This window comes from Canis lupus, chromosome 22 (genome assembly GCF_048164855.1).
Source record: "Canis lupus baileyi chromosome 22, mCanLup2.hap1, whole genome shotgun sequence".
In the NCBI taxonomy this organism is placed as follows: Eukaryota; Metazoa; Chordata; class Mammalia; order Carnivora; family Canidae; genus Canis; species Canis lupus.
This window is the reverse complement of record NC_132859.1, coordinates 30,118,972-30,145,244: the sequence shown is the minus strand read 5'-3', so window position 1 is coordinate 30,145,244 and position 26,273 is coordinate 30,118,972. Positions and strand designations below refer to the sequence as shown.

Here is a 26,273-nt window from a genome sequence, read left to right as displayed (position 1 = left end):
ATCTAGGAGGGCAGTTCATGGTCTGAGCTTTTGAGAGCAGTTGTCAAGGACAAAAGCAGAGTGCAAAGCAGAACTTGCTCTTGCTTCCTGCCTTACTCCATTTTTTTTCACATCAGGGAGCTGGGAGCATTCTCTCCTTCAAACTAATGCATAATTTCATTTTCTTTCTCTAAAACCAAGGCTGATGTACAACACAGCCAGGTTTCCCCCAGATAGAAGAACCATAGTGTAAGAAAAGGCACACTTAGGTAGATCAGGAGACTTCACATTGTTGTAATAAACAGCTTGTAAGGTACATGAAATCGGGGCCAAGCAACCTGGCAATGTCCTTATTTTCTGCTTCACTGCTCTTCTTTGATCGAACCCTTTTCCACATGTCTTGCCTCTTCTTTTATTCACCTTGTACCTGTATTACTGAATGCTGATGAGGTCTGACTTGGGTCAGCTCCAGCCTCTCATTTTCAGGTAATTTGCTTGGGCACTAAATACTGGCTGAAATTGCAAGAAAATTTGTAGGTTAAACATCACCCCCATGGATAGAGGAAAAAGATGCTACCCATGGGTGTAGAGTAGCTCTGCAAACCCTCTCAGTTGGAAAGAGCATACCTGGAATATCCAGAGGTTAGGAATGTAATGTGAGACTGACAAACACTCAAGTCAGATGTCACAGCTTTTGTCTTTCACTAACAGAACAAACTAAATTTAGAGAATAGCATGTACACTGTAGAAAAAAGCTCATGACAACAAAAGGCTAAAAAATAAACAAACAGGCCTGCATGTTGCCTAGAATCTTGCTAAGTTTGCTCCATGTGATTCCACTTCAGGAGCATGAGTCATTTTATCTAGAAGAGGGGAGAATATTTCAGGACACAACATGGCAATATTACTCTTTGTTATTTCATGCAATTCCAAACACTTTAAGGACACCTGCACACTGGGGATATTTTTTCGATTTGCATTTTAGTTTATTTGCATGCTATCCTCTCTGCAGCCTCAGAGCATAGTCCCATCATTGACCTGTCCCATTGTAGCAGTGTCGGGCAATAGAGAGAGCCCTGGAGCAGGAGTCTACAGACTCCTGAGCAGGACACAGATGTTCCACTTAGCAGACACATACATCTGTGCAAGGCACACAATCATAGCTTGTAAACTGGGGATGAAACATTGGAAACATAACATTTCTTATGTTATTAGAAATCACCTGTTATTTTCACCTCCATTTTGTTGAAAAGGAAGCTTCCTATAGAGATTATAATTTGTTGAAGGCTACACAAGGATGGAATGATTGGAAGAGTCTCAAAATCTGTTCCTTTTTCTTTAAAATGGGAATGATACCAGCTTCACTGGCTTCAAAAAATGTCACAGAGGAGGGATATAGGTGATAATATCTGTGAAGTATAAAACATGATACAAAAATAAGGAGGCGTTACATGTAGAGACCTGAGTGATTTTGAAAGAGGAAATGTCTCCACCAAGAAAAAGCACAAAACCTATCATTTACCCAGCTTCTCTACCCCAGGCCCCACCCCAAACTGTTCTGTCCTAGAGAGAGTTGCCTCTGTGAAGGTTAAAGCCTTCTTAGAGGCTTCCCACAACCAATGATTGATTGGTCAGTGTAGTGTATAAAGGTCTGACTCTCATCCCCAGCATGTAGAAAAAGTGAATAGCTATCTCAGTCATTTTCATCCATTAGGATGGTTAAAAATTTAATTGAGACTGCATCACAGCCCAAGCTTTCCTTATGCCCCATCTTTCCTCCTCCCCTTTCTGATCTAGGAGTATTGCTCTCAAGAGCATTCCCTAATAAATTTGCCATGCACTAACCTCTCTTCAAGTGACTGCCTGGGGAACCTGACCTGTAACACCAACATCTTTACCCAAAGACAAGGAGTATGTTTTATAAACATTGTTGCATTGGTTAAGGTGCATTTTTGTTCTGTGAATAAAACTAATTTTTATGATCCCACCATTGCAATTGGTATCTATAAAGGAGCTATGCACTCAAGGATGGTGACTAAATAGCTAAGTAGGCGAGCACCCCCTGATAAAATGTAGTTTGGAGAATGTGGCTCACTCCAGATGGTGTCAGTGTCCTTCTGCCTCCCATGTCTAAGGTCACCAGTCTAAGGTCACTGTTTCTAAGGACCTCTTGTGTCCTTCTGCCTCCCAAGTCTAAGGTCACCAGTCTAAGGTCACTGTGAAGTACACTTAAGTCTGGATTACAGGCTGGTCATAGGCTCAGGGTGCAATTCCAAATCCATTGCACTTTAATACTGTAAAAGTATCCAGATGAAACAGGACTTATTGTCCTCTCTCCCTATAATGGCCATTTTAAGAAAGAAGAAACTAAAACTTAAAAGAATTAAATAACACAAGGGCCTCCCCTTTTATTAAATAGCAGAGGTGGAACATGACTAAAGCTGTGTCTAAAATTCTTGGTGGAATATGAGTGAAATCATATGGTATTTGTCTTTCTCTGACTGATTTATTTTATTTAGTATGGTACCCTCTAGTTCCATTCATGTTGCTGCAAATGGCAAGATTTCATTCTTTTTGATGGCTGATTAGTATTCCATTGTGTCTATATCCCAGATGTTGTATTATTGCCCAATATTTTTTTTTTACTTTGCTTTTTGTGTTTTTGTGGTCCTGAATTGTTTTAAATGTCAAACATTGTTGTATATTTTTAATAATAAATTCTGATTCTATTGCATTAAAAAAATTCTTGGTGGATATTTCAATAAATATTCATGGGAAGACTTGTGTTTGGGGGCAGGGGCCTCATGTAGATGCAAGAAAGTGACCCCTCATGGTACAATGTGAGTGACATCATAACACCTATTGAGTGAGAACAACAGCTTTGAAAAAAAGAAGATTCTGGAGGAAACAGGTATATCCTGGACTATTCCAAAAAAAAAGAAAAGGAGCATAGCTATCGTAAAAAAAAAAAAAAAAAAAAAGGTTCCACTCCACCACTATCCCACCCCAGTGACCTCCTAGGTACCAGAGTAGAAAGAATTGAAGGAGGAACCGAAAAGTTTATTCAGGAAAAAAGAAAAGAAGCCCCTGTATCTTGCTGAAGTTGAGGTGAAAGGACTCAGAAATAGCAAAATAAATGGTATCCCCAGAACTGTGTTTTTCTTCAAATTGAGTGTGGGGTGGAAAAAGCTAGCTTTCTAGCTGATACCAATTGCTCTCACAATATCTTAGTCACATTTATCCATGCATCTTCAGTGAGCTGTGCCACATCAATATGCAGTCAAAAGCCCAGGACAAGGTCGGCTATGATAATAAATTGTTCTGCATAATGATGTTCCATGTCCATGCCCCCACTGACAGGACATCATATCACTGCTTTGTTAATCTGATTGCGAAGATTTTGTCAGGCTCTGCCAGGTGTGGAGAGCTGCTTCCTGAGCCTTGAGCCCTGATTAATCATATCCTGCACTGTCAGGTCTGGATCCTGAGCAGAGGAAAGACATGAATCTCTCCTTATAGGTTACAAACCCAAATGCCCAGCCTATTGTTGTTATACGGTAACACTGGCCCAGAGGCTCCAAATCTTTCAGTTTTTCAAGGAAATCCATATTGTCTGTAACCTATGGGTTGGATGCCATATGTTGGCCAAACAAAATAGATCTGCATATGGCACATAATCCTCAGATTACCTTATAATATATATAGTGCTCAGTTGTTATCAAACACTTCATTACTGTTGGTATCAGTAGAATCTTGGAAGGTAGGTAAGATAAATACCATTCCTATTTTATATGTGAGGAAAATGCGATTTATAGGAGTGAAGGGGCTTGCTTATAATTATATACCCAGGAAGAGGAAAGACTAAATGCTGGTTTGAGCCTGGACTCACGGTCTTTTCAGCAACCTGCCTTCTATATTAAATACACTGTTTCTCTATTAATGTCTTCTCCCTAGGAACTGCTTTCATTCTCTTGATCCCAGTCCCACTGATGCACTGCTTTGCTCAAATTAGTGGCTTCAATCTGTTAACATGGTGCTAGACTTACTGTTTGGCTTAACCTTCGGCTTCATTCTTGAAATCACAAGTCTTCTGGGTTTTGTCCTCTGGCCCTGTTCACTACTGCTCAAGCCTAGCCTAGCTGATGCCCAACTAAAAGTAATAGTTGATTACTGATTCTTGGTTTCAGCTCAGGTCATGATCTTGGGGTCCTGGGATTAAGCCCTGTGTGGGGCTCAGTGCAGAGTCTTCTTGTCCCTCTCCCTCTTCTCCTCCCTCTTGATTTCTCTCTCTCTAAAAATAAATAAAATCTTATTTTAAAAAGTAATATAGTGTGACACATGGCTTATTACATTGCTCATTATTTAAGTCAATGCCAGTGGAATACAGAAAAGTGAAATTTAAATGTGGGTTGACAATTCACTATTAGACAATTAAGGCTGGAATAGGGGATCAAAATTTATATATACTTTGACTCTTTACATGTTTATTTTCCTTTCCAGTTCTGATAAGCAGCCAAGTCTCACAAAGTAAATGCTAATTCTACCACTTCTGAGATGAGAAACGCTGAGCACTGCTATCAGAGAAAAATAATTTAAATGCCTACCTTGCACTTCACCTCTGTTGAAGAACCTTTATAGAAGTTTTCATGGGGTGCCTAAAGCAACAGAAGTACTATCATTAGAAATATACAAAAACCAGAAATGATATAGAAATGATTCATAATTTGTCCATCACCTATGCTTTGAAAATTGGAAGCTGAAAACTCAAAACATTCTAGTAAGTGTCAAAGCTTAACCATAAGAGGTAGATGTTGACAAACAGCTGTGGTAATAACAAAAATATCTGCCATTTTCCTGAGCTTCTACATTGTGCAAGACTCTCTACTCAGAACTATGAAGATGATACCAACAATACTTATAACAGCCCTCCAAGTTAGGTTTTAGAATTTCAACATACTATGTTTGATAGAATTGTGATCTAGAGAGACCACACAATTAGAATGTAATGAATCCAGGATTTAAGCAAGGCCAACCGAGAAGGACCACATATAGCATAGAGGCTCTAAAGATGGTAACACTCATAAAAGCCACACGTGTTAAAAAAAAAAAAAAAAAAAAAAGGACTCTGCAAGGGGCTTATTGATAGCCCAAGGCAAACACAGTTTTGAGATAAGTACAGACGTTTAAAGTAAATACAAATAAAGTAAGGGCTGTATTGTATGCCTCTGAAGCCAATCTATGGCTGCACTGAGCACCATGAATCTCTCTCCACAGTCTCCCTTTCCTCCATGTTTCACATTTTCTCTATTCTTTCAGGCAAGTGATTAATTTAATTTAGTTTTTTTTTTATTTCTCATCTTTTCTTTTCCTTAACACATTCCTTTTAGAAAACAAGTTTATTTGGCCAAATTTAGTAGGGATATGTCCCCATTCTACCCAGGGAGAGTAATGAACGCAATCAGGCAGAATGGAGACAGCATCAGTTCCAGAAGGAGAGCTGATGGCCCATAGGAAGATAGACACTGAAAAGACAAAATGAGAGAGAGCTATGATTAGTTAAGAACTTCCTTCTGCAATTTTATTCTCTCCTTCATTTATTGTCCTTATAAAATCCCAAAGTTTCACTCAAATGTATACTCAAGAAATATCCACCTAACCTCTCAAATTGCTTAGATTTAGGAATTCAGAGGAAAGGGAAGAACTGTGTCATCTTTCTGTTACTATACTTTGAAGAGGTCCCACTTTATGTTTTTTTATGTATCCAAAAAATGTGCAGAGAAAGAACAAGCCTTCAATAAATTGTTATTTATTCCTAAAAGACAATTCTGATTTTACCCTATCTTAAATCAAGGTAGCCTACTACTTTGAAAATCAAATGGAACACATATACCCATAGGAACTTAAGAGCAACAAAACACAGAGATTGAGTCCCAGGCTCTCCACTCCTCAGAAACTAACACTTTCAAGCATGGGGAGGGGGGTGATCAGCATTTGTGTCAGGCTGGCTCTCTGTTATACCAATGTGTATAGAAAAACATGTGGCTTTACTTCAGCAGTTTTCTTGGCCAGAGAATTATTGCTTCCTTCACTTTGTAAATTTGCTGAGTCCTCAGGAAGGACAGCTTAAAAAAAAATCAATGCCAGGTGGTTCTAGAAGAAATGCTTACAAGGATTCTGATGTCATTTTACCTTGGGAGAGAGTGCAGGGGATGTAATATCATCACTGTTTATCAACAGAAATGAAACATCCTAATATCTACTCTTCTCCTTGAGATGACAATGAGAGGTTCCAGACAGAAATTAACACATCCCCCCCCCATTAGTAGTAACTTTTGTCATGAGAAGAACTTCCCTCAGTGGCTTCCCCAAATTACTCACACAAAGCAGACAACTCTGTTGTGAAGTACAGGTTGGCAAAATGAAATATACAATATAGGGACCCTAGTCTTTTTGTTATATATAAATTTATTTTTTATTGGTGTTCAATTTGCCAACATATAGAATAACACCCAGTGCTCATCCCCTCAAGTGCCCCCCTCAGTGCCCGTCACCCAGTCACCCCCACCCCCTGCCCACCTCCCCTTCCACCAACCCTAGGTTCGTTTCCCAGAGTTAAGAGTCTCTCATGTTATGTCTCCCTTTCTGATATTTCCCACTCATTTTTTCTCCTTTCCCCTTTATTCCCTTTCACTATTTTTATATTCCCCAAATGAATGAGACCCTATAATGTTTGTCCTTCTCCAATTGACTTATTTCACTCAGCATAATACCCTCCAGTTCCATCCACGTCGAAGCAAATGGTGGGTATTTGACATTTCTAATGGCTGAGGAATATTTCATTGTATACATAAACCACATCTTCTTTATCCATTCATCTTTCGATGGACACCAAGGCTCCTTCCACAGTTTGGCTATTGTGGACATTGCTGCTATAAACATTGGGTGCAGGTGTCCTGGAGTTTCATTGCATCTGTATCTTTGGGGTAAATCCTCAGCAGTGTAATTGCTGGGTTGTAGGGCAGGTCTATTTTTAACTCTTTGAGGAACCTCCACACAGTTTTCCAGAGTGGCTGCACTCACATTCCCACCAACAGTGCAGGAGGGTTTAGGGACTCTAGTCTTGAGATGCTCCTTAATTCATCTATTACTTTATTAGACAAATATTGGGGGGGGGCAATTAATATGTAATAAGCACTGTGCTACATATTGGGATTCAAGTGATCATAACAATATAAATAATGACAACTTATTTATTAAATGCTTCATAACATTCAGTAAGCCATGAACCATGCCTTAAATTCACATTCATTTTCTTATTAACTGTCTCCAAAAAAAAGTACTGAGATACAAATATTACTTTATTGCATAGATTTAAAAACCTAAAGCTTAGAATAGGTAAACATCTTGCCAAAGGTCCCAAAGATAGAACTCGATGGTATCAGGATTCAAATCCATGACCTCATCTGGAGGTTTTCAAGAGATGTGGCATATCAGTAGATTCTGAATATTGTATTTTGTTAAAAAGGGAGAGTTGATCAGGCAGTTATCTTTAAAATAAACATATTAGTAAAGGTGATCACACATTAATTCAATTTATCTTTAGTTTTACTATAAGTAAAGGGAGTTGGGATCACTCACTTATCAAGAATACTCAGTGTGGCTATTAACCTAGTACTAGAAGTCCTAGCCTCAGCAATCAGGCAACAAAAAGAAATAAAAGGCATTCAAATTGGCAAAGAAGAAGTCAAATTCTCCTTCTTCGCAGATGACATGATACTGTACATAGAAAACCCAAAGACTCCACTCCAAGTTTTCTAGAACTCATACAGCAATTCAGCAGTGTGGCAGGACACAAAATCAATGCCCAGAAATCAGTAGTATTTCTATACATTAACAATGAGACTGAAGAAAGAGAAATTAAGGAGTCAATCCCATTTACAATTGCACCCAAAACCATAATATTCCTAGGAAGAAACCTAATCAGAGTGGTAAAGGATCTATACTCTAAAAACTACAGAACACTTCTGAAAGAAATTGAGGAAGACACAAAGAGACGGAAAGATATTCCATGCTCATGGATTGGAAGAATTAATATTGTGAAAATGTCAATGCTACCCAGGGCAATTTACACATTTCATGCAATCCCTATTAAAATATCATAGACTTTCTTCAGAGAGTTGGAACAAATCATCTTAAGATTTGTGTGGAATCAGAAAAGACCCCGAATAGCCAGGGGAATATTGAAAAAGAAAACCAGATTTGGGGGCATCACAATGCCGAATTTCAGGTTGTACTACAAAGTTGTGATCATCAAGACAGTGTGGTACTGGCACAAAAACAGATACATAGATCAATGGAACAGAAGAGAGAACCCAGAAGAAGGCCCTCAACTCTATGGTCAACTAATATTCGACAAAGCAGGAAAGACTATCCACTGGAAAAAGGACAGTCTCTTCAATAAATGGTGCTGGGAAAATTGGACAGCCACATGCAGAAGAATGAAACTGGACCATTCTCTTACACCATACCCAAAGAGAAACTCAAAATGGATGAAAGATCTAAATAGGAGACAAGAATCCATCAAAATCCTAGAGGAGAACACAGGCAACACCCTTTTTGAACTTGGCCACAGCAACTTCTCACAAGATACATCTATGAAGGCAAGGGAAACAAAAGCAAAAATGAACTATTGGGACTTAAGATAAAAAGCTTCTACACAGCCAAAGAAACAGTCAACAAAACTAAAAGACGACCTACAGAATGGGAGAAGATATTTGCAAATGACATATCAGATAAAGGGCTAGTATCCAAGATCTATAAAGAACTTATTAAACTCAACAGCAAAGAAACAAACAATCCAATCATTAAATGGGCAAAATACATGAACAGAAATTTCACAGAGGAAGACATACACATGGCCAACAAGCACATGAGAAAATGCTCCGTATCACTTGCCATCAGGGAAATACAAATCAAAACCACAATGAGATACCACCTCACACCAGTGAGAATGGTGAAAATTAGCAAGACAGAAAACAACACATATTGGAGAGGATGTGAGAAAGGGGAACCCTCTTGCACTGTTGGTGGGAATGTGAACTGGTACAGCCACTCTGGAAAACTGTGTGGAGGTTCCTCAAAGAGTTAAAAAGGGAACTGCCTTACGACCCAGCAATTGCACTGGTGGGTATTACCCCAAAGATACAGATGCAGTGAAACACTGGAACACCTGCACTGCAATGTTTATAGCAGCAATGTCCACAATAGCCAAACTGTGGAAGGAGCTTCAGTATCCATCAAAAGGTGAATGGATAAAGATGTGGTCTATATATACAATGGAATATTACTCAGCCATTAGAAATGACAAATACCACCATTTGCTTCGATGTGGATGGAACTGGAGGCTATTATGGTGAGTGAAGTCAGTCAACCGGAAAAGGACAAACATTATAGGGTCTCATTCATTTGGGGAATATAAAAAATAGTGAAAGAGAATAAAGGGGAAAGGAGTGAAAATGAGAGGCAAATATCAGAGAGGGTGATAGAACATGAAAGACTCCTAACTCTGGGAAACGAATAAGGGATAGTGGAAAGGGAGGTGGGCGGGGGGATGGGATGACTGGGCGATGGGCACTGAGGTAGGCACTTGATGGGATGAGCTCTGGGTGTTATGCTGTATGTTGGCATATTGAACTCCAATAAAAATATATATATACAAAAAAAAGAATACTCAGTGGGAATTGCTGGTTATAGAAAAGATAGAGATTCAAAGAATAACTGATATGGAGCAGACTTAGAAATCTTCATGTCACTAGTATAGAAGTTATTATTTTTAATATAGAACAAATATATTTATTTAAATTTAGTATAGCATAAAAATGTATTTATTTCAAATAAAAATTTGATTATAAATACATGTTTTAAAAAAGCTTACAATGAAATAATTTTCAGGTATAAAAAGAAATGAAATATGGATACATGTTACAACATGTGAAAACATTAAGCTAAATGAAAGAAGCCAATCACAAAAGACTAACAATTATGTGATTCCATTCATAAGAAATTTCCATAAAAGAAAAATCTGTAGAGAAAGAAAGTAGTTTAGTGGTTCTCTAAAACTGGGGTGACAAGTGAGGTGTTAGAGTACTAGGTAGAGAATTCAGAGTTTCTTCTAAGATGAAAATATTATAAAATTGACTGTGGTAATAGTTGCACATATCTGTGAATATGCTAAAAATCATGAAATTGTATGCTTTAAATAAATGAGTGACTTGTATATAAATTATATCTCGATAAAGCTATTTTTTTAAAAAAAGGCCAGTGTTGAAGCATAGAGCCCCATTCCTATCCTTTCCTTCTACAATGAGACCTCTGAGTCAATTCTACAGAGCTTTATGTTAAAAACAAAACAAAACCCAAAAAATTCACAACACTATTTTAAGCAATTTTATGAAAGACAGAACAGAAACCACTTCTCAAAATTTGTGAGGTAGAGCAGGAAAAACCTTATTTCTCTTCCTTATTCACTCTAGACCTAAAGAAGATTATTGATGAGTTAGTCATGCCATTAAATTAAATATACAATGGAATATTACTCAGTCATTAGAAATGACAACATGTAAACCATGTTGCTAAAGTTTGGAGCTTTCCCACTCATGATGGAAGGCATTAAAGTTCAGAGCTGATATGGAATATTCTCTTTATCCACTGTTCCCTTCAGTCATTTGAAGAGCAAAACGGGCTTGGAATTGTTTCCACGTAGGAGGTAATCCTTTTCTAGAAAGACTTAAAACAGCTCAATTTAACTCAAAGGCCTAAGAAAAAGTGTTCTCTCCCCTCCTTTTCTTGGCTTGGTGTTTCATGGAATTATTTTTTTTACCTTTAAAGTAGTATGATATCATGTTATCTCCTTTTCACTTCTCAAAGATTTTAAAGATGGGGCTATGCCAATCTCTTTCAGTAGCCTGTTTCAATGTTATGTGTAAGACAAGCAAGGAAGTCTCTACAATGGTTAGTCAAGTCATCCCTACTGTGCTTATGCCAAATTGTTCTTTTTGTCATCCCCCAAAATAGAGAAATACATCTTACCTGCTCTAAGAGATCTTTATTTTCTACATTTCATATTAGAATGAAAGTGAAAAATAGAATCTTGCTAATGGGCCATGAAGCTTCCAACCTCCAATTTTATTCTGATGAAGCATAAGTAAAAGTAAAAACTCTTGGTACACTGAAAAACAAAACTACCATATAACCAAACGTCAGACTCTTGGCTGCATCACCATTAATTTAACACTAATTAATCACTGGGGTGTTAGGAAGGTTGCTTCATGTCAAATGAAGATTTCATCTCTTGATACAATTACTGTTTTACAAAAGAGAGGTGGTAATAAGATACTTTTTGCTTCACTACTGTCCATACCTGAGCCAAATCTGCATCAATAAGAATATTAAGTAGTTGTTCCTCATCTCCGGTGATGCTGATTTTGGAAAAAGAAAAACCCACTTTAAGATGAAGGAAGCTACTGAACTTCCAGGGAGATGTGTATATCCAGTCCTTCCAGATGGAAGAATGGGGTTACACTCTCTTAGGCAGCTGACTGCCACAAAACCAGATGAGCTCTTGGATCCTATCCAGAACATACTGTCCATTGCCCACATTCTGCAACATGTATTCAAGCCTTCTGCCCACTTTTAAGTTGGTCTTTTGGGGATAGTGATGTCTGCAAATGGTGGTAAAAGAATTTTAGTGGACATTCCCTCCCAAAATAATCAATTTGAACAATTATCTGCATGAAAATGCCATTACAAAGGTTAAGAATTCCCATGAGAGATTACAACACCTAAATCAAGTACAGAAATAAGAAGACACAAAGAGGAAAGTAGGAAAAATGGATTTACAGTACTCCCATCACACTTCCACTAAGCCTGAGCAGACCTACACGTGGAGACATTCTCCCTATGGGAGAAAGAGTGAAATGAGTACCTAATTTCATCATAGACCTCCTCCCCCATGAATGCTCCAGCACCAGGCCAACTCCTGTGGTTCTAGGTAGTTCCCAGTGGATTTAGGCCTCTGGATTACCCAGTAATCTGCTGGCTCCATTGGTCCTAGGTGGCTTCCATGGCCCGAGATGACTTCTATGACACCAGGTTCCTAGTTGGTCACCATGAACTCAGGCCCTTGGCCTACCTTGGCATCATCCCTGGGTGGTTCCTGGGGCAACAAGCTCAAAATCAGCCCCTGTGGATCCAGATCCCAGCTAGGCTCACTACCATAGGCCTTTGGCCCAACCTGGCAAGTTAACAGCCTAAAATTCAGTTACATGTATGGGGTTTTTTATATAAGAATCATGGTAACCAGAATACAAAAACCTAAAATAGATACAGAAAAAATAAAGAGAAGAGAATCAAAGAATACCACTATATGAAAAGGATCAATACGTAAAGAAAAACAGCAAAAAGGAAGAAAGGAACAATGGAACTACAAAACAGCCAAAAAAATTAAGATGGCATTAGTAAGTCCTTACCTATTAATAATTACTTTAGATGTAAATGGAATACATTCTCCTATCAAAAGGCATGAAGTGGCTGAATGGATTAAACAACAAGACCCAATCATATGCCAATATGATCAACAACAATGCCAATCAACAAAAGACTTCAACTACAAGGACACACACAAATTGAAAGTGAAGAGATGGTAAAAAATATTCTGTGCAAATGGAAACTAATAGAACGCAGGGATAGCTATATGTTCAGGCAAACAGAAGACAAAAACTGTAACAAGAGACAAATAAGGTCATTATATAATGAAAATTGGGTCAATTCATCAAGAATATATAACAATTGTAAATAAATATGCATTGATTATTGGAACATCTAAAAAATATAAGAAAATACTCAAAGATCTGGAGGGAAATATAGACAACAACACAACAGTAGTTGGAAAGCTTTCAATATCTCAATTCCAGCAATGCAGAGATTAGCAAAAAATCAATAAACAAACATTGAATTTGAAGTATACTTTATGCAAAATTGATCTAGCAAATATAGAACATTTCATCTCCAAAGTATCTGAATACAATTTTTTTTTCAAGTAGACATGAAACATCCTCCAGGATATGGAGATTAAACAATATGTTATTGAATAACCAATAGATAAAAAAAAACCCAAAATTTATTTATTTATTTATTTATTTATTTATTTATTTATTTATTTATTTAAATTTGAAAACAGTTATGTGCTTTATTTTTTTTTAATTTTTTATTGGAGTTCAATTTTCCAACATATAGCATAACAGCCAGTGCTCATCCCTCCAAGTGCCCCCCTCAGTGCCCATCACCCAGTCACCCCAACCCCCCACCCACCTCCTCTTCCACTACCCCTTGTTCATTTCCCAGAGTTAGGTGTCTCTCATGTTTTATCACCCTCACTAATATTTTCATTCATTTTCTCTCCTTTCCCTTAATTCCCTTTCACTCAAAAAATTTTTTAATCTTGAGATAAAAATGAAAACAAAGCATATAAAACATAAAAGATGCAGCAAAAGCAGTTCTAAGAGGGAATTTTTATAGTGATAAACTTCTACCTTAAGAAAATGATGAAGATCTCAAATAAGCAACCGAACATTATGCCTAAATTTAGTAACTAAACCCAAATTTAGCAGAAGGAAGGAAATAAACAAAGAGCAAAAGTAAATGAAACAGAGACCAGAAAAGTAATGGAAAAGTTCAGTGAAAATAGAGATGGTTTTGTGAAAAGATTGTTGACAAACCTTTAACTAGACTAAGAATAAAAAAGACTCAAAATCAGAAATGAAAGAGAAGACATTATAATTGACACCACAAAATCAGAGGATCATAAAAAACTGTTATTGATTATAACACAACAAATTGGATAATGGAAGGAATGGATAAATCCTTAAAAAATACCATCTACCAAGACTGAATCATGAAAATGATCAGGCTAGTTACTAAAATGGAGATTAAATCAGTAATCAAAAATTCCCCAGGGGGAAAAAAAAATCCCAGAAGCAGATGGTTTCACTGGTAAATCTTGCTAAATATTTGAAGAAGAATTAACAGCAATCCTCCTGAAACTAACGTTTGAAGAAATGAAATTGAAAAAAAAAAATTGAAGATGAAGCAATACTCCTAAACTTATTTTATGAGACCAATGTTATCCTGATGCCAAAACCAGACTAGGACACTATAAGAAAACTAAAGGCCAATATCGCTGATGATTATGCAAAAATTCTCGACAAAATACCAGCAAACCAAATTCAATAGCACATTAAAAGATCACACACCATGGTCAAGTGTGATTTATCCCTGGGTTGTAGGGATGGTTCCACATAAGCAAATCATTAAATGTGATTAAATTTAATTAATAGATTGTAAGAGAAAAATGATATGATCATCTCAATAGATGCAGAAAAAAGCAGTTGAAAAAAATTCAATATCATTTTATTATAAAAACTCAAGAATTTTGATGTAGACGAAGCACACTTAAGAATACAGTCCATGCATAACAAATCTATAGCTAACATGATACTCAACGGTGAAAGTTTGAAAGCTTTTCCTGTAATACCAGCAATAAGACAAGGATGCCACTTTCACCACTCTTATTCAATGTAGTACTCAAAGTCCTAGCTGGTATAGTCAAGATAAAGAAATAAAAGGCATCCAAATTGGAAGGGAATAATTAAAATTGTCTGTTTTCAGATGATATTATCTTTTATATAGGAAAGCCCACATACATACGTTAGTAGTAATAAATAAATTCAACAAAATTACAGGATATAAAATCAATATACAAAAATTGGTTCTGTACACTAACAATGAGCTGAGAAAAATAAAAAGACCAATTCATTTATGATAATATCACAAATAATAATATACTTAGGAATATTTTTTTTAAATATTTATTTATTTTTTTTTTATGATAGTCACAGAGAGAGAGAGAGGCAGAGACACAGGCAGAGGGAGAAGCAGGCTCCATGCACCGGGAGCCTGATGTGGGATTCGATCCTGGGTCTCCAGGATCACGCCCTGGGCCAAAGGCAGGCGCCAAACCACTGCGCCACCCAGGGATCCCACTTAGGAATAAATTTAACCAAAGAAGTAAAATATCTGTATACTAAAAATAACAAGATATTGATGAAAGGAATTGAAGGAGACACAGATAATTAGAAAGATATCTCATGTTCCTAGATCAGAATAATCAGTATTATTAAAATGTCCATACCACCCAAGGTAATCTACATATTCAGTGCAATCCCTATCAAAATTCGAATGGTATTTTCACAGAAATAGAAAAAAAATAATCCTGAAGTTTGTATAGAACCACAAAAAACCTGAATAGCCAAAGGAGTCATAAGAAGGAAGAACAAAGTTACAAGCATCTCAATTCCTTATTTCAAATTTATTGCAAAGTTATAGTGATCAAAACAGTATGGCACTGGTATAAAACCTGACATAGATCTATTAAATGGAATTCAGAGTCCAGAAGTAAACTCACAGATAAATGGTCAACAAATAAATATTTGATGAAGGTGCCAAGAATACTGAATGGGGAAAGGATAGTCTTTTCAAATAAATGGTGGTGAGAAAACTGGATATTAACATGCAAAAAAGTGAAATTAGACCTCTATCTAATACCACTCAGACAACTCAAAATTAAAGTCTTAAATGAAAAAAAAAAAAAAAAAGTCTTAAATGTAAGATCCCAAACTATAACAGTATTAGATGAAAACGTAGGTTAAAAAAAGCTCCTTGATAGTGGTCTTGGCAATTTTTATTTGGATATGCCCCAAAACATAAGCAACATTAGTAAAAAAAAAAAAAAAAAAAAAAAAAAACAAGTAGAACTTCATCAAATTAAAAAGCTTCAGCAAAGCAAAAGGAACAATCAGCAAAATGAAAAGGCAACCCATGAATGTAGGAAATACTGGCAAAGCATATATCTGATAAATAGTTAATATCCAACATATATAAGGAGCTCATAAAACTCAATAGCAAAACAAGAGCAACAACAACAAAACCCAATCTGATTAAAAAATAGTCAGAGGACTTGAATAGATATTTTCCCGAAGACATCTAAATGGTCACTAGGTACATGAAATATACCCAAAGTTAAATGAAATCACTATCTGGAAAAGATATCTTCACTCCCATGTTCATTGTCACATTATTCACAATAGTCAAAACATGGGAACCACCTACATGTCCACCGAAGGATGAATGTGTAAAGAAACCAGGGCATGAAACACACAGAGGATTATTACTCAGCCATTTAAATAAAGAAGGAAATCCTGCCTTTTGTAACAACATAGATGTATCTTAAGGGCATTATGATAAGAGAAACAGTTTATATATAAACTTTATGTATACATAAACGCCGAATTCATAGAAAAAACAGAGTAGAATGGGGGTTGTCAAGGAATAGAGGATGGGGGAAATAGAGAAATGCTGGTCAAAGAGTACAAACTTCCTATATAAGATAAATAAGTTCTGGAGATTTAATGTACAGTATAATGACTATGATTAACAATAAGTAATTATATACTTGAAAGTTGTCCGAAAGATCTTACATGCTTTTTCCACAAAAGCAATTTTAATTATGTGAACAGATGGAGGTGTTAACTAACTTTGTTGTAGTAATCGTTTTTGTAGTATATACACGTGTCTAATTATCACATTGTACACCTTAAAGTCACATTTCATATGTCAAATAGTATCTCAATAAAGCTGGAAAAATAAACATATAAGTAAAATGTCTTTTTTTTTCCTATTGATTTATAGAAGTTCTTAAATATCTAGATGCTTGGTACTTGCTTGATTTATACTTTTTCATTATTTTACTTTCAACCTTCCCATGTGTTTGTTTTATAAATGTCCCTTTTTTAAAGCATAAAGCTTGACTTTTTGTCCTCCCTTAATGTCCAGCCTATCAGCAATTCCTGTAAATTCCCCTTCATTAATATTCTTTGACTTGATCCCATTGTCTACACTCAGTGCTACAATACTTGCTCAATTTACTGTCTTGTCACTTGGACCACTATTTTTTAATATATCTTTTTTATTCAGATATATTCTCCTTCAACCCAGTCTCCATTTTCAAGCACATCTGAGATTCTTGAAATGTAAAGCTGATTACATCACTCTTGAAGTTAAGAACTCTTTAATTATTGCTAATATAATCTCCAAATCCCAGCATGGATTACAACACCCCTCAGGATCTTAATTCTGCTAATCTCACCATCCTTACCCTATGTCATTCTTTTCATTGATCTCTATGCTGTAGCCATACATTTGTTCTGTTCCTCAAATATGCCTTCTGACCTGTGAGCTTTCACATATCCTGCTTCCTGCATCTCTGATATTTTTGTCTAACAGATGTTAATCCATTTATTTAAGGAAACCTCAACTGCTCCCATCCACAAACATACATATTTCAGATAAAGTTAGCTATAACAAGCTCCAAAAATTTACTAATAACGTCTGCTTTTAATACTTTTATTTTGGTGCTTTATGAAATGTATAATATTTATAAAAAATATATACATAAATAATAATAAATAATGCATAGCCACATTTTCAATATTAAAAAGTAAACCAATCTGTACCAGTTCATACTCTGTACAAATATACAGAGTAAAAATGCAAAAATTTCTCACATAATTGCTCTATTTGTCCTTCTCCAAGAACATTATTTCTTGTCCCAGAGATAAGTATTGCTATTGATTTGATATATAGCCAATGGACCTTCATTTATATGCACTTAAGTATAGAAAGGTTTTTTATTTCATTTTCATAAAAAAGTATCGTATCTATTATTTGATGATTTTTCCCACTGGATGATATGTCTTGGAATCCTTATTTTTAAATTAAATATGTCATCATTTACCTGTTCACCTATTGAAAAACATTTGAGTGATTTCTAAATGTGAATTATTAGAAACAACGCTTCAGTAAGTTCCTCTATACAAATGTCATTTTGCGAAAGTGCTAACATTTCTATAAAATATATATCATAGAAATAGTATTGCTAAGTTATAAAATATGCACGTTTTTGTTGCTATTTTCTTTTTTTTTCAAAATATTCTTAAGTATTCTTACACTTTCCCCCTTCCATTGAACTTTACAATTTGTCAGTTCTATTAAGAAACTGTGCACACAAAAGAATCCATTAAAAATGATATGCTAGAAGAATGACATTGAAAGGCATTTAGAATATATATTATTACATTTTAAAAAGTAGATAATAAAACTTTTTAAAGTGTGGTCCCATTGGAAGAGAAATAAATCTATTTATCTAGACAGTCCAAAAAATAAATAAACTAAAACATTACTAGTGATTATCAGTGGTGGATAGGAACACTGATTTTTATTTTCTTATATTTTTAACTGACTCTTACATTTTACATAATGAACATTATGACATATAATATAAAACAGTATTTCTTCTCAAAACACAAAATGAAAGTCTGCTAACATGGGTATCTCTAGAAGAAGCAATGTATCTGAAAAACTCTTCAACTGAAACAAAGAAATTAGTTTAAGTACAGTCTATTTGCTTCCAGAAGGAAGAGTGGATGTGGGCTGCCTAATTTTATCGTCGAATTTTCATGTAAATAAAATCCTTTCCTCATTGCCTGAAGATATTATGTTGGGTGGCAGTAAACAAGAAAAGATGAAGTGGAAATTCAATAAAAAATTTTTATTTCGACAGAAAACCCTAATATTGTAGTACACATAAATGTGCTAGCTGGTCTCACTTTAAATTTATGACCACAAACTTCAAGTAGGCCCTCAGGGCTGCCTAGCAATCCTCCTCCATTTCCCCACCCAATTTGCTCTCCCTTCTTTGGAGCTCTTGCTACTCATTTCACAGAGAAAAAAATGCAATCAGAAAATAACTGCCATATTTTCATGCTTTTTCCAAGTTTACCAATTTGCCTCTATTGACATATACTCCACCTTCCATTTAACAGAAGGAACAGATTAATTTGTATAATCCTGAACTCATTTACCCACCTGTGTCCTGGAGCCTACATACAGCCTTTACAGTTACACCTTCTCTTCTCTCTCTCTCTATTGCATAAATACAATGAGCATAAACAACTTCTAAATAGGAAAAAAATTATAGTTATATTTAGGTTTTATTCTACATACTTTTTTCTGCATGTTCATTATGACAACAGAAAACAGAATTAACACTTGTCTTCTTAGGATCAATGAATTGTCAACATACAAGGAAGCAATATCCTCATTTTTCTCAGCCCTTGGATCTCGTCTATTAACAGGACCTCAAAGTCAAGCATCCCACTGTCTTACCTCTCACAGTTCCAACTTACTCTTTCCAGTAACATGTATCCAATGAATTTTAAGCTGACAAGAACTTTTAATCTGTGAGCAATATACATTTTTACTGCCTGTCACCCCTGTCAATCCCTTGTCCCCTTGCCTGACAGCCCTTCTTCATTACATTATTCCCAACAGCCTTCAAACATGATGTGCTATCTCATACATTAAAAAATTATTTATTCATCACTATCCAATCACTGTCCCATTTCTCTAATCTTTTCTTTAGGCTATCTAAAAATAATTTTTTTTGCATCTTTTTCCAATATCTGTCTTCTAACTCGCTCTTGAATACTCTCTGAGAAGGCTTTCATTCCTACCTCTCTACTAAAACCATTTTGGTTCAAGTCACCAAGGACCTCACCACCAAAGTCCACATTACCCAGTTCAACAGTCACTTATCAGTCCTTTTTTTTTTTTTTCAATCAGTCCTTTTTAAATCCAGTTTCTTAGTGGCATTTGACAAAGGTAATCATGCTTGCTTTTGAAATACTCTTTACCTGTTCCTTGAGATCCCATACTCACCTAGCTTTTCCTTCTACTTAGTTTACTATTAGGATCTTTCTTTACTTCCAAACATCTAAATATTGCAGTACCCCAGGGCTAATATCTAGGTGTGAACTTGACCAGATCTGTGGTTTTAAATATCTACATACAAATTTCTCCAAAAATATGTGAAGTTTCAACTTCTCTGATATAAACACTCACAAATCCTACTGTCTACTGAATAGCTTCTCTTAAGTTTCAAGTAAACATCTCAAGTTTAATTTGTCCAAAATTAAAATTTTACATCCTTCCCCATTTTTTTCCCCATTTGTGTTCTCTAGCTCAATAAATTATATCACCGCTTAGGTACTAAGGCCAAAAAACTTGGAATCACCCGACTCATTGACCCTTTTATTCTTTATACTCTGCATCCAATCTATTAGAAAATAAGTTGTCTTCATCTTCAAAATAGATCCAATCTCCAAACTTGATCCATCACATCTACAACAACCAAACCCTACGATTTCTCACCTCAGCTACTGCAATGCTGTCTGAACTGTCTCTTCTCTCAGTTATACTCACTATGGTCCATTCTCTACAGTGCCATTGGAATGGAAATATAGTATATAAATTACAGCATGGTAGTGCTCTGCCTCAAACCTTCCAATGCATTCCCTCCTCAATGAGAATAAAATTCAAGGTTCTTATCCTGGCCTTGGAGCCAACAGCTTCCTCTACAACATGATCTTCTGACGCTACTCCTTACTAAGCATGCTCCATCCCTACTAGCTTGGTTGCTATTCCATAAACCTGCCAAGCATGTGGTAGCTCCAGGCTTTGGGGCACACTAAGTCTTCCAGCTACTTTTTTTTTCCAGCCGGGCCTCTAACTTTATTTAGGCTTCTTCTCAAATGTTACCTCCCCAGAAAGGACTTCCCTGACATTTGTATATAAAAACTGCAAACTCTCTACCACCCTCCCCAAAATAAATAAAATAAAAATAAAAATAGCAAACTCCCTGAATACTGCCTATTCTCATTTCCTAAGCTGATTTTCTGATTCTCCATTATATTTGTTAATACTAATTTTATATAATACATTTTCTTATTTTCTCACCAGACTGAAATGTCCATTAACAGAGGACTTTGTTTTGTGGCTATATTCTTAATGTCTAGATCAGTGCTTGATAGGTAGTTGCCACTCAATAAATATTTGTTGGATAAGTGAATGAAATAAATCATGATTTATATGCCACCTACATTTTTAATCAGCAGTTTTAAATTCACTAACCTCATTGCTAGGGCATGACTTCAAGCTTAGACATTTTATCCAAGAATTACAAAGCCATGTTAACAAGGTGTCTGGAAACTTAAGGACATTTTTAATATAAAAATCATCATAAGGATTGAGATAATATACTAATGTGTAAGAAATAAATGGCTCCTCAGGAGCCCACCCTGCTCAGTGCTTTTGGGTAGCAATGTAAAACCTCCGGTCTTTTCAGAGGAATGTCTTTCCCCAAGGCTCCTAGTCCATTGGCAGGCTGTGGTTATAATTTTGTTTGAAAAAAATCCCAGGACTTGGAATGCTGAATTCTATTCCCAGCTCTGCTAATTACTAACTGTGTGACTTTAGCCATGTGGCTCCACCTTCTCTGGGTTTCAGATTTCTCACCTGTAAAACTAAGACAATTATACTGACATTGCTTCCCAGGGATGTTATGAGGAACAGTTAATGATAATAATCATTAAAGAATTATTTCCATCTCCATTGGCTATTAATTAAGTTCCACTATGTGCAGGACTCTATTAACTCTTTAACAGGCAGAGTGGATGTGTAACATAAAACAATTCAGACATCTTTTTCTGCCTAAAGAAATATCTGCTAGAAAATATAAGAAAGCAATAGCATTATGCTGAAAAAAATAACTGCTCTCTTTATGGCCATAATTTCCTGTCATGTTTCCTCTTTACCCCAAACTTCACTCTCTCAGCTGTTAATTGGTAGGAGGATATTATGACATCATTTCACAGAATTTCAGAGCCTTGAAGACCCCAGCAGTTCTCTGCCTCTAGCTATACACTTTAACTTAGAGATAAAGTAATTGACAACTAGAGAGATTTGAGAGTTTTCCAAACTCACCAGGCTGGGTCTCTAATCTCTGATCCCCAATTCATTGTGCTTATTGATATATTAGGCTGCACTTTATTGTCCCAAACAATAACATGGTGGACAGATAATATTTCAGGCAGCATGAATGGCCAGCTCTTTTTTGATGAGAAGCCCAGTAATTTAAGGCTATTGGCTTACAGTTAGTTTTGGCCCTAAGGATGAATTCTAATAGAAAATAATGAATAAAAATTCACATTTTTTGAACTCCATAATGTTTTGTATTGAAAAATTCTACTAGCTCTTTATATCTACTATTTCAGTTCACCCTCATGATAACCATACAAGAGAGGTATTGTCATACTTAATTAACAAAGAATAATGTTTGTATATTTATTCAGTAACTGAAATTCCAGAAGTTTAAAAGAATGCATTCATTAAGCAATAGGGTTAAGATTTGAATCCAGATTTATCTAGTTCCCAAATTCTTATTTTACCATTACACAATATAGAGGAAAATTTGTTTTTTAATGGAAACTTAGACATTATCAATAGCAAGGGTCAGCATACGTTTCCTTAAAGGACCTAACAGTAAACATTTTAGTTAGGCTAGAGACCATTAGGTTGCATCTATTCAATTATGCCATTTAGCATCATAAGCAGTACATAAACAAATAGGCATGGTTGTATTCCAATAAAACTTTATTTACTAAACAGATGGTTGGCCCTCAGCTATACTTTGCCAACTCTTACTCTAGAGCTTACTTTTGAGTTATGGGACTGACTCTGTGGGAGCTATCTCACAACTAGCACTGTTACTTATAGATAACTGATAGCAGTGCTAAATAATTCATGTCTATAGACATGTACACTTTGTTTCTCAGAGGTTCATTTGACTTTCTTTTCCCACTGTAGAAGCCAATTTTTCCTTCCATTTTTACATTCATTCCAATAAGCTTCATTTACACATATGCCTGTTCTTTTGATTTGCCTTTGAACTGGCTTGATACATGCTGATCCCCTTATTTTATTAATGAATTAAATAAAATCTTTAATACACATTCAATTTATACCTGTCTGAGAGTCATTATATTGCCTTTTTTGAAAGTGATCCTTTAACAACAGTACAGTAAAAAGCATTAGCACACTCCCTCTACTACATCCTATCTTGTAAAAGTGTATCCATGTTTAAAATGACTTCATCTTTTTTTCCTCTTCTTCTTCTTAGCTTGAGGAGAAATGAGAACACAAATGTTTCTGGACCCCCGCAGAGATTTAGAGAGCTTCTCTGTGCCAGACACCCTCCATTGGCTGCAAGGTGCCATTATTTTCCTCCTCCTATGCAATATGAAGGTTGCTTCATATCAATCATGTCAGTACAAGTCATAACAGAGAACATCAACTCAATTTACTTGTCTTTTACAATCCAAAGTTGATAAGAAGGAAAAAAGTTGCCAATGTGATAAAGCAGTTTCCTCCACAGATTTGACAGAAGTATTCTCCATTTTATGCTTAGCTGGTGCACTGAAAACAAAGCACATTGATTCTGGAAATAAACATATTTCTTCACATTTACCATCTACCTCTCCCTCTCTCAGCTCCTTCTTGAAATGCACTGTTCAGTAATGGATTCACCAGGGCTAGCAAATGACAGCTATTTATTAGCAAACCTTAGAATCTCAGAGTTGGGAAGAAACCTTAAGGGTCATCTCTTTCATGACAACAACTAAAACAATAGTAATATCACAACAATAATAAGATCTAAAATCTCTTTATCATTTGTGTCAGGTAATTTCTTAAATGTTTTCTTTATAAAATTCCTATGGTAGAACACCTGTTATCTTGAAAAAATTATTTATAATCCTCTCTTCACTCTGAAAAGTAACTCAGTTTTGAAGATAAATTATATGATTACTCATTTATGTATAATATCTTATTTGACCTTCACATAATTTTATGAAGTAGGTATGATGGTGATAAATACAGAAAAGTAATATGTCTAATGTGCCTGAGTGGCTCAGTTGGTTAAGGGTCTGACTTGGAATTTCAGCTCAGGTCATGATCTCACCAGTCATGAGATTGAGCTCTGCATGGGGCACCACACTCAGTGAGTGTCTGCCTCAGATTCTCACCTTCTGCCCTTCCCCCAACTTGCGTTTGCTCTCTCACTCTCTCCCTCTCCTTCAGATAAATAAATAAATCTTTAACAAAAGTAATGTGCCTAAGTGCATGAAACTAGTGAGTAAAATTGTGATTTGAACCTTGGAAGTCTGAGCATTCATTAACTACTATGTTTTTTTCCATTTATATACCCATCACATCTGGAACAGTATACCCAAGTGGTTGTTCACGGAGAGTGAAATCATTATCTGTGATAAGAACCAGTTCTATCTTTGGATAATGCTGTTGAAGTTCACTTGCTTATTAGGCTGAAATCTATTCTCTCATAGTTTCAGAAACCTGGGCAAAAAAAAATTAGAACCAAATCATAAAAGGTCTTATTCCATGTGAAGAACATTATATTGTATTTGAACCTGAAAGCAAGAAGAGGCAAGAAAGTTGCATTTTCTTTTTTAAAGAATGTTAAGGTCAGAGGCATTGATTATGAATTATACAGGAGGAGAAAGAGAGTTTCACTAATCCTGAGGACAATCATTAGCATTTTTTGCTCTTTCACAGCAATTTAGAGCTTTATATTTGCTTTTACACTTAGAGCCAAAGTTCATAAAAAAATGTGGATGAACAGCTATGTTGTAGAATGATGGATGTTAAGGGCTGTTGAGATCTTTATCTTCACTAATACATAGACACAATTTAGTAGATACTAGATAGATTGCAATGATCTCCTGAACTTGACCAGCAAGTAGAAGCTCTAATATCATTAAGATAATGAAAACATACACACAAAATGTGTTTTCTCTCCCTTTTCAGAGGTTTATGTGGCAGACCTGTCAAATTCATCCTATAAAACATTATGTCTTGGAGATAGTTTTGTTTTAGAGAGGTTTAGCCAACTGCATAAAACCATGAAGTTGAGATTCAACCAATGGAGGATACACAAACATATGAACATGTGTGGGAAATGGGAAAATTCATTGGCCAATAGGGGAAAATTTTCAAAATATCTTGAATAGCTGTAGCTTTGTGTGATGAAGCTAAAGGAAATATGTGTGAAGAGAGCCAAGTCCTCATTTTGAAAAAACATTTCCCAGATGCATTTTCCTTTTTCTTCCTGGGTTTTGTGATCAGATTATCCAGCTCTAAAGTAGCCAAAACATCCACTTGAGTATATTTACTACTTTTAAGAGCATTACATTAAATTCACTGTTTTTCATTTAAGAATGGGAGAAGTTTGATTGCCAACTTTAGAACCCTCTCAAAAACAACAGCTTTGGAGTTCAGCGTAGCACGGAAGCTTTTTAACTTCACGTTCCATTTGCCTGTGGCAACATCTGACCTCTTTCCTCAAGCCTGCCATTTAAATTTCTTCTTTATTCCCCTCGCAGCCTTGGAAACAAGTCAACAATTACTTTTAAACAGGAATCTTTATAGTTTAAATATCACACGCTCTTACTTGGTTATGAAAACATTTTACCTTTAATTAAGCTTTTTTCAAAAATCCATGTTTTCAATCAAAGAGAAAATGTGCTGTGAAGTTCAAAAATGATTCACCATTGGAAAAGGTGATGTGTTTTAGAATGTTTCCGAGGGATTTTGTGGAACTTGGAACAATAATTTGTTCCATTTAAGGGGAGCTATCTCAGTCCACTCAGCTTCTCTAATGCAATACCACAGACTAGGTGGCTTATAAACAACTGTTTCACAGTTCTGGAAGTCCAAGATCAAGTTGTTGGCAGATTTGGTGTCTGATAAGGAATTTTCTCCTGGTTCACAGATGGCCATCTTCTCATTGTGTCTTCACAGAGTGAAAGGGAGAACTTTGGGCAGTAACTCCATTCATAATGGCTCTACCACCACATTGGGGGTCAGGGTTTCAAGGTATGAATCTGAGGACACAAAGATCCAGTCTACTGCAAGAGCTATTTGCTTCTATACATTCTAAATATCAGTGCCACCACTTTGCACAATCTAAGGAGCATCATTCTCATCAGATTCATTACACAATGTCATGTGGCCTCCTGGACTTAGTAACTCCATGTAACAATTTTGATGACATGGGCTATGATCACAATTGCCAAGGTTGTCAGATAAAAGGAACATGATAAAATTATTAAAGGGATCAACTGTAAGGAAGTGTGCATCTCAAGTTAGAAGACAATGATTAACTTCAGGATGCATAAGTGGTATGGAAGTGGAAATCAAATTTTCTGTGT

At 35.8% G+C, this 26,273-nt stretch overlaps 1 long non-coding RNA gene across 1 annotated transcript; it reads right to left on the bottom strand.

The window, feature by feature from the left end:
- LOC140614469 (uncharacterized) lies at window positions 1-25,886 on the bottom strand. Its single transcript, XR_012015320.1, has 3 exons — window positions 25,535-25,886; window positions 4,584-4,634; window positions 1-492 (listed from the first exon to the last, which is right to left on the bottom strand). It is a non-coding gene; the product is annotated as an uncharacterized lncRNA (long non-coding RNA).
- Between the last annotated feature and the right edge of the window lie 387 nt (window positions 25,887-26,273).